The sequence below is a fragment of the Theropithecus gelada genome, chromosome 11, assembly GCF_003255815.1.
Source record: "Theropithecus gelada isolate Dixy chromosome 11, Tgel_1.0, whole genome shotgun sequence".
Lineage (NCBI taxonomy): Eukaryota > Metazoa > Chordata > Mammalia > Primates > Cercopithecidae > Theropithecus > Theropithecus gelada.
Window position 1 is genome coordinate 96,307,294 of NC_037679.1, and position 8,392 is coordinate 96,315,685.

An 8,392-nucleotide genomic window follows, 5' to 3' on the forward strand; every position below is an offset into this window, starting at 1 on the left:
GAACTATTTACTGTATTCTTATTACATATTTTAAATTATATTTTGCTTTTTATGGAGTTAATATTGACATCTTTTCTTTTTTTGGAAACAGGATCTCACTCTGTCACCAGGCCAGGGTACAGTGGCACAATCATGGCTTCATTGGAGCCTCGATCTCCTGGGCTCAAGCAATCCTCCCATCTCCGCTTCCCAAGTAGTTGTAGTTAGGACTACAGGTGCACACCACCAAACACAGCTAATTTTTTAAATTTTTGGTAGAGACAGGGTCTCACTATGTTGCCCAGGCTGGTCTCAAACTGCTGGCCTCAAGTAATCCTCCTACCTTGGCCTCCTGAAGTGCTGGGATTACAGGCTTGAGCCACCACATTGGACCCATTTTTTAAATATATTTATCTTGCTTTCTACATACTGACATAATTCATCTTTTAACTCCCCAGAAATGTATATTACCTCTCAATTCATTGAAATGCATTCCATCTATCCCATAATTTTGTAGGGAAAAAAAATATTTCTTGGAAAATTTCCTTCCTTTCCCAGTCTGAACCGAGATTGCTCTGGTGGTTTGCTTCACAGTCATTATTTTGTTAAGTGTTATTAAAAAAGAAAATATTTTGTAATTTTAAGGTTATTTCAAATTATGATGCAACAATACACTATAAATGCTATTCACTTATAAGAACAAGATATAAAACAATTTCCAAACTATATTGTTAAGTAAAAAATGCAAATGTTTTTTTATTTTTTTTTTATTTTATTTTTTTTTTTTTTGAGACAGAGTCTGGCTCTGTCACCCAGGCTGGAGTGCAGTGGCCGGATCTCAGCTCACTGCAAGCTCCGCCTCCCGGGTTCCCGCCATTCTCCTGCCTCAGCCTCCCGAGTAGCTGGGACTACAGGCGCCCGTCACCTCGCCCGGCTAGTTTTTTGTATTTTTAGTAGAGACGGGGTTTCACCGTGTTAGCCAGGATGGTCTCGATCTCCTGACCTCGTGATCCGCCCGTCTCGGCCTCCCAAAGTGCTGGGATTACAGGCTTGAGCCACCGCGCCCGGCCAAAAATGCAAATGTTTAAGAATATGTAGATTACATTTCTATTCATATTTAAAATGTGGATTATATATCTATATAAGTTTAGTATATAACATATGTATGTAATTATATATAGTTTATTATGTATAGCACATAGTTTATATGTAGTATATATTCTTATATACTTTATATGTAGTACATATAGAAATGTAAATAAGAAACTGATAATCATAGTTACTCTGAAGAGGCATTTCAGTAACGAGAGTTCAGGGTAGAAGATTTATTTATCTTATACTTTTACTAATGTTTTTACAGTTTGCCTTTTTAACATACATATATTACTGTTTCAAAAATGAGAACACTGTTTGAAATTTTTAGGAATTTTAAGCTTCTAGGACTACCATAATGTACTAAAATAATTAGAACCTATTTTTATGAGATTGCTGTCTTTGTCTTGAAGAGATTGCGATGAGGCGCCATAAGAGTTTGGAATAGACTGAAAGAGACTATGGATGTGTATTAGTTCATTTTCTGCTGCTTTTAACAGGATATCTGAGACTGGAAATTTATAAAGAAAAGAAATTTATTTCTTATAGTGATGGAGACTGAGAAGTCCAAGGTCAAAAAGCTGTGTGTGGTGAGGGCCTTCTTGCTGGTAGGGACTCCCTAAAGAGTCTCAAGGTGGTACAGGGATCACACAGTGAGGGTGCTGTGTGTGCTAACATGCTAGCTCAGGTCCCTCTTCCTCTTTTTATAATGCCTCCAGTTTTCTGCCTAGGATAACCCATTAATACATCAGCCCATTAATCCACTATTCTCTAACTGAGAGTTAATTCATTCATGAGGATAGAACCCTCATGATCCGATGGCCTTTTAAATGCCCCACCTCTCAGGCAGTGGTGTACTGAGACTCCCATGGAAAAAAACAGTAATAAGTGAGTGGATCCTTCACCGGCAACCAAGATGTCCAGGCTGTCTCATCATAATTGATTAGAAGGCTAGTGTGACCCACAGAGAGAAGAAAGAGCAGTGTGGTGCAGCGCCCACCCAAGAGCCACAGTGGGGAGGGGAACCGCCTCCCACCCCTCAGCCAAGGGAGGCAGTCGGCGAGCACGCTACCCAGCCAGGGAAACTGTGCTTTTTCCACGGAACTGTGTAACTTACGAATTGGAAGGGCCCACTCACAAACCCACGCCACCGGGGCCTAGCATCCCAACCCTGGAACACGCTACTCTGACGGGCTCTCAGCTGGAATGTGCAAGGCCTACTGAACTCCGGGGTGGGTGTGGAGGCGCGGGCAGAGGGCGACCAGCACTGGCTGTGGCTGCCTGCTGTCTAAGCCGGTTGAGCTCCTTGAGGGAGGGGCAGCAGCCAGCTCTGAGATTCACAGCTGCCTAACATGTAAAGCTCCCTGGGCAGGGGAAGGGAAGCACCCATTTCTGTAGCTTCAGGCTGTGCTTTTCCCCTGCCGAGCCAGGGAGGCTGGAGAGCTTGGTCCCAAGATTTGTCCCCACAACCCAACACACTGGCTGTGGCAGTCTGCGGCCAGAGTGCCTCTTCAGGCCTAACCTTGACCCATCCTTCCTCAGCGGGCAGGGCTTCCCTGCAGGATCTCCAAAAACCCCAGCCAGAGGCTCAGGGACAGAATTTGGTTCTCCCTGGCCTGGGCCCCTAGGGGCAGGGATGGCTACAGTCTCTGCAGACCAGCAGACTTAGCCTCTCCTCCTGGCAGTTCTGAGGAATCCGGGCAGCCCAGATGAGTGGGTTTCCCTGGAGCAAAACACACCCTCTCCACCAAGGGACAAAGTGCTTCATTAATCAGGTCCTACTCCCTGTGCCATCCAACTAGGTGAGACCCTCCAACAGGGGTTGTCAGACACCCTACACAGGAGTGATCCTACTAGCATCAGGTTGGTGCTCCTAAAGGTCAGACGTCCCAGAAGAAGGGGCAGGCACCCATCTTTGCTGCTTTCCAGCCTCCTTGAGTGATATCTCCAGGCACTGGAGTGAATCAGATGAACAGGGCCTGAAGTGAACCCCCAGCAAACTGCAGCAGCCCTACAGAAGAGAGACCTGACCATTGAAAGAAAAACAAACAAACAGAAAGTGACAACAACAGCATCAACAACAACAAAAAAGGGCCCCCACAAAAACCCCATCTAAGGGTCAGCAGCCTCAAAGACTGAAACTAGACAAACTCACAAAGATGAAAAAGAATCGATGAAAAAATGATGAAAACCCAAAAGGCCAGAGTGCCTCTTCTCCTCCAAATGATCGCAGCATCTCTCCATCAGGAGTGCAGAACTGGACAGAGGATCAGATGGATGAATTGATAGAAGTAAGCTATAGAAGATGGGTGAAAAAAAAAACTATGATGAGCTAAAGGAGCATGTTCTAACCCAATGCAAAGAAGCTAAGAACCTTGATAAAAGGTTAGATGAATTGCTAATTAGAATAACAAGTTTAGAGAGGAAGATCAACAACCTGATGGAGCTCAAAAAACACAGCATGAAAACTTCGTGAAGCATAAAGTATCAACAGCCAAACTGACCAAGCGGAAGAAAGGATATCAGACTTAGAAGATCACTTTACTGAAATAAGACATGCAGACAAGAATAGAGAAAAAAGAATGCAAAGGAATAAACAAATCCTCCAAGAAATACGGGACTTCATAAAAAGACCAAACCTATGATTGACTGGGGTACCAGAAATAGATGGGAAGAATGGAAACAAGCTGGAAAGCACACTTCAGGATATTATCCAGGAGAACTTCCCCAACGTAGCAACATAGGCCAACATGCAAATTCAGAAAATACAAAGAACACCATTAAGATACTCCACAAGAAGATCAACTCCAAGACACATAATCATCGGATTCCCCAAGGTCAAAATGAAGGAAAAACTGTTAAGGACAGCCAGAGAGAAAGGCCAGGTACCTACAAAAAGAAGCCTATCAGATTAACAGCAGACCTCTCAGCAGAAACTCCACCAGCCAGAAGAGATTAGGGGCCAATATTCAACATTCTTTTTTTTTTAAATTTATTTTATTTTATTTTTTTCTTTTTTTATTTTATTTTATTTTTTTATTATTATTATACTTTAAGTTCTAGGGTACATGTGCATAACGTGCAGGTTTGTTACATATGTATACTTGTGCCATGTTGCTGTGCTACACCCATCAACTCATCATTTACATCAGGTATAAATCCCAATGCAATTCCTCCCCCCTCCCCGCTCCCCATGATAGGCCCCGGTGTGTGATGTTCCCCTTCCCGAGTCCAAGTGATCTCATTGTTCAGTTCCCATCTATGAGTGAGAACATGCGGTGTTTGGTTTTCTGTTCTTGTGATAGTTTGCTAAGAATGATGGTTTCCAGCTGCATCCATGTCCCTACAAAGGACACAAACTCTCAACATTCTTAAATAAAAGAATTTTCAACCTGGAATTTCATATCCAGCCAAACTAAGCTTCATAAGTGAAGGAGAAATAAAATCCTTTCCAGACAAGCAAATGCTGAGGGATTTTGTTATCATCAGGCCTGCGCTGCAAGAGCTTCTGAAAGAAGTACTAAATAGGGAAAGTAAAAACTGGTACCAGCCACTGCAAAAACAGACCAAAATATAGAAACCAGTAACACCATGAAGAAACTGCATCAACTAAAGTGCAAAATAACCAAATAGCATCATGATGATGGAATCAAATTCACACATAACAATACTAACCTTAAATGTAAATGGGCTAAATACCCCAATTAAAAGACATAGGCTGGCAAATTGGATAAGGAGTCAAGACCCATTGGTGTGCTGTATTCAGGAGACCCATCTTACATACAAAGACACACACAGGCTCAAAATAAAGGGATGGAGGAAAATTTACCAAGCAAATGGAAAGAAAAAAAAAAGCAGGAATTGCAATCTTAGTCTCTCACAAAACAGACTAAATGTTAAAAAAGACAAAGAATGTCATTACATAATGGTAAAGGAAACAATTCAACAAGAGATAACTATTCTAAATGTATATGCACCCAATACAGAAGCACCCAGATTCATAAAGCAAGTCCTTACAGACCTACAAAGAGACTTAGACTCCCACACAATAATAGTGGGAAACCTTAACACCCCACTGTCAGTATTAAACAGATGAATGAAACAGAAAATTAACAAGGATATTCAGGACATGAATTCAGCTTTGGATCAAGTGGACCTAGTAGATGTCTACAGAACTCTCTACCCCAAATCAACAGAATATATATTCTTCTCAGTGTCACATGGCACTTATTCTAAAATCGACCACATATTTGGAAGTAAAACACTTCTCAGCAAATGCAAAAGAACTAAAATCATAATAAACAGTCTCTCAGACCACACTACAATCAAACTAGAACTCAAGATTAAGAAACTAACTCAAAAACACACACTTTCATGAAAATTGAACAACCTACTCCTGAACAGCACCTGAGTAAATAACGAAATTAAGGCAGAAATCAAGAAGTTATTTGAAACCAATGAGAACAAAGAGACGATGTACCAGAATCTCTGGGATACAGCTAAAGCAGTATTAAGAGGGAAACTTATATCACTAAATGCCCACATCAGAAAGTTGGAAAGAGCTCAAATTGACACTCTAACATCACAATTAAAAGAACTATAGAAGCAAGAGCAAAGTTATCCAAAAGCTAGCAGAAGACAAGAAATAACTAAGATCAGAGAAGAACTGAAGGAGATAGAGACATGAAAAACCCTTCAAAAAATCAATGAATCCTGGAGGTGGTTTTCTGAAAAAATTAACAAAGTAGATAGATGACTGGCTAGACTAATAAAGAAGAGAGAGAAGAATCAAATAGACACAGTAAAAAATAATAAAGATGATATCATCACTGACCCCACAGAAATACAAACCCCTATCAGAGAATACTATAAACACCTCTAAACAAATAAACTAGAAAATCTACAAGAAATGGATAAATTCCTGGATGCACACACCCTACCAGGACTGAACTAGGAAGAAGTTGAATCCCTGAATAGACAATAACAAGCTCTGAAATAGACTAATTAATAGACTACCACACACTCAAAAAAAGCCAAGGACCAAACAGACTCGCAGCTGAATTCTACCAGAAATACAAAGAAGAGCTGGTACCATTCCTTCTGAAACTATTCCAAACAATTGAAAAGGAGGGACTCCTCCTTAACTCGTTTTATGAAGCCAGCATCATCCTGATACTAAAACTGGGAAGAGACACAACCAAAAAAGAAAACTAGGCCAATATCACTGATGAACATTGATGCGAAAATCCTCAATAAAATACTGGCAAACTGAATCCAGCAGCACATCAAAAACTTGTCCACCACAATCAAGTCGGCTTCATCCCTGGGATGCAAGGCTCATTCAACATATGCAAATCAATAAACATAATCCATCACATAAACAGAACCAAAGACAAAAACCACATGATTATCTCAATAGATGCAGAAAAGGTCTTTGATGAAATTCAACATCCTTCATTTAAAAACTCTCAATAAACTAGGTATTGCTGTAACATATCTCAAATAATAAGAGCTATTTATAATGAATGCAAAGCCAATATCATATTGAATGAACAAAAGCTGGAAGCATTTTCTTTGAAAATCGGTACAAGACAAGGATGCCCTCTCTCGCCACTACTATTCAACATAGTACTGAAAGTTCTGGCCAGGGCAGTCAGGCAAGAGAAAGAAATAAAGGGTATTCAAATAGGAAGAGAGGAGGTCACATTGCCTCTGTTTGCAGACAACATTATTTTATATTTAGAAAACCCCATCATCTCAGCCCAGAAACTTCTTGAACTCATAAGCAACTTCATCAAAGTCTCAGGATACAAAATCAATGTGCAAAAATCGCAAGCATTCCTTTACACCAACAATAGGCAAGCAGAGAGCCAAATTATAAATGAACTCCCGTTCACCATTGCTACAATGAGAATAGAATACCTAGGCATACAGCTAACAAGGGATGTGAAGGACCTCTTCAAGGAAAACTACAAACCACTGCTCAAAGAAATAAGACAGGACACAAACAAATGGAAAAACATTCCATCTTCATGGATAGGAAGAATGAATATTGTGAAAATGGTCATACTGCCCAAAGTAATTTATAAATTCAATGCTATTCCCATCAAACTACTGTTGACGTTCTTCAGAGAATTAGAAAAAACTATTTTAAATTTCATCTGGAATCAAAGAAGACCCTGTAAGCCAAGACAATCCTAAGCAAAAAGAACAAAGCTGGAGGCATCATGCTATCTGACTTCAAACTATACTATAAGGCTACAGTAACCAAGACAGTATGGTACTTGTCCCAAAACAGACATATAGACCAATGGAGCAGAACAGAGACTTCAGCAATAACACCATACATCTACAACCATCTGATCTTCAACAAGTCTGGCAAAAATAAGCAATGGGGAAAGGATCTCCTATTCGGTAAATGGTTCTGGGAAAACTGGCTAGCCATATGCAGAAAACTGAAACTGGGCTCCTTCCTTACACCTTGTACAAAAATTAACTCAAGATGGATTAAAGACTTAAATGTAAAACTCAAAACCATCAAAACCCTAGAAGAAAACCTAGGTAATACCATTCAGGACATAGGCAAGGGCAAAAACTTCATAACTTATTGACAACTGAATCTCGACCTATATATAGTTCTCTACAAATTAAAAATGGATAATATTGACTATACAAAGCCCACTAGCATTTGCATAAAGTTACTTCAACAAGTTTCATAGGTTTCATGCTACATAATTTAATGAATATGGCAAACACAATCAAATTTATTTAGCACCATTTCAGCTAAAAGTATCAGCTTTTAACACAGCTACACACACACATCACCACCACCACCACCACACATAATCAAACACTGGTATTTCAAACCCCAAAAATCAATAGCTAATTTACAAAATAAATACTGTTTTTGAAAGTAGTAGTAGGAAAGTTAGGTTAAAAAGCCATTGCTTGGAATTTTTCAGCTTAGATCCAAGAAAAATTAGCAAATTGAGAATTTTAAGAAAGACTACCATATTTTATTACAGTTGGATGTGGTGCCCTTCCTATGCACCAGGAAAAGCATAATTTCTAGTTGTCAAAACAATGACTTCCTTGCTAGTTCAAGCTGTAGTTATACAGCTCTAAAGAAACATTAACAATATATATAAATGGGTTGAAAATGTGATTATTTTCTATTCAAATTAAAAATGCAAACATGAATACAACGTTACTTCAAATAATTAAGAAATTTTATCGTCATTAGCTAAGTAATGAGGCCAAGTCATCCCCAGTAACTTCCTGTGATACCAAAGGGAATGTATTTTATCTCTAAAGAAGCACA